Consider the following 2,301-nt stretch of genomic DNA (forward strand, 5'->3'; position numbering starts at 1 on the left):
TCTTGAACATAGAGAAGCTAAAGTGATGGGAAGAAATGAGGAAGTAAAAAAATTAAACAGAAAATTTCAAAGGACATCTCAAGAAGATAAAGTCAAGTTTTAACAAGGAAATGTGCAAAGACCTGGAGTTAGAAAACCAAAAGGGAAGAACAGACTCAGCATTTCTCAAGCTGAAAGAACTGAAGAAAAAATTGAAGCCTTAGGTTGCAACATTGAAGGATTCAATGAACAAATATTGAGTGGCAGGGAAAGCATGAAAAGAACATGGAAGGAATGCGCAGTCACAGTAACAAAAAGATATGGTTGATGCTCAACCATTTCAAGAGGTAGCAATGTGCTCAAGAACCAACGGTATTGGTCTGCTCTTCCTTCTTTTGCTGAGAGCAGACCCGCTTGACCCTCTTTAAGTGTACTTTCACTTTGCTATTAAAACTCTGTCTCATCACCGGTAGCTCTGTGTGTGTGTGTGCGTGCTTATTCCCAGGCTCCGCATATTTGTCCAAGTCCCAGCGACTTTCTTGCCCCAGTGAAGGAAGCACTCTGGGGACTCTGTTCCTGTTTGGACCTCCGGAACTGACATTTGGGGGCACACTTGGGAGCCACAAGCTTCAGAGGCGACGCAGGGTGACCACAAGACCGTCCCTATACCTCCTGGAGGAACGGAGGGTCTCTACTGATGTCGTCGTTGTTATGTGCCGTGCAGTCGGTTCCGATTCTGTACAGGCTCTAAATCTTTGCGGGCGCAGAAAGCCTCATCTTTCTTCCGCAGAACAGCTGGTAGTTTCTAACTGCTGGCCCTAAGGTTAGCAGCCCGATTCGTAATCACTACGCTACCATAGGCTCCAGCAATTCCATGCCAAACTGATTCTGTACGGATAAAATCCCACTCAATATCACTGACTAAGCAGCCACCTCCTTCCCAAGAGAAGTTTAGGAGAAATGCACATGACCCTTTGAGCAAGGGGCAGAACCACGCCCCATTCAGCAGGAAGTAGCTTAAAGATGAGCAATGACCCTTATCTCTGAAGATTCTGAGTCTCTCTCAGGCGGGAATTTCAGGTTCCAGGAAGATAGCTTTACATTCCCATTTTGAAATGGAGCAACAGCCAATCACCTGTCTCCATTTGTCTACACGCAGACCCACCAGCCAATAACTCATTTTTTGAAGCCACGTCCTACCCTCAATGGCCGGCATGTTAAGTTTCCAGGAAGCACGATGGCTGAACATTCCCATTTTGAAATGGGTCAGTAGATAACCATCTGTCTCCACTCTGACCTGTCATCGGATAGCCTGCCTCTAACGCAACAACCCCATCCTCAACAACAGCCAATCAGGAAATGGTCCGAATACAGCATTGTTAAGGGTCTGCTCTTCCTGATCTCCTTAAGACAGCAGATCCCCTTGACCCTTGTCACCAAAAAAAAAAAAAAAAAAAAAGAACCGATGGTATTGAAGGAAAAAGTCCGAAATGCACTGAAGGCATTGGTGAGAAACAAGACACCAGGAATTGATATTTTAACAAACTGATACAGTACTGGAAGCACTCATCTATGCTAAGAATTTTGGAAGAAAGCCACCTGGTCAACAGTTTGGAAGAGACCCATATTTGTGATCATTCCAAACATGACCCAATGGAATATGGAAATCATTCAACAATATCATTATTATCACAAGTAAAATTTTGCTGAAAATAGTTAAAAAATGGTTGCAACGAATACATCGACAGAGAGCTGACAGAAATTTAAACCAGATTTAGAAACGGATGTGGAACTAAGGCTATCTCTGTTGATGTCAGATATTGCTGATGCTAAATGCTGTCAAGTTGGTTCCGACTCATAGCAACCCTGTATAGGGTTTTCAGGGCTGTGCATCTTTGCATCTTTCCCACAGAGTAAGCTGGTGGGCTCGAATTGCTGACCTTGTGGTTTATAGTTCAGTGCTTATTGTACAGAGCCACAGTGTTTTGACGTCACATGGATCTTGGCTAAAAGCAGAAAATACCAGAAAAATGTTTATTTGTGCTTTATTGACTAAGCAAATGATTATATATTCCTGACTCTTTTTGTGTACATCAAAAAAGAAAAGCAAAAAACAGGGAATAGAAGTTAAATTAAAAAAAAAAGAACCTGTGATATACTGATGGTATAACCTTGCTTGCTGGAAGCCAAGAGGATTTAAAATACTGATAAAGATCAAAGACTCCAGCCTTGAATAGAGGTTGCACCTCCATGTAAAAGACACAAAATCGCCACAACTGGACCAATAAATAACATAATTATAAATGGAGAAAAGATCAAAAT

Source organism: Chrysochloris asiatica, unplaced genomic scaffold (genome assembly GCF_000296735.1).
Source record: "Chrysochloris asiatica unplaced genomic scaffold, ChrAsi1.0 scaffold00007, whole genome shotgun sequence".
In the NCBI taxonomy this organism is placed as follows: Eukaryota; Metazoa; Chordata; class Mammalia; order Afrosoricida; family Chrysochloridae; genus Chrysochloris; species Chrysochloris asiatica.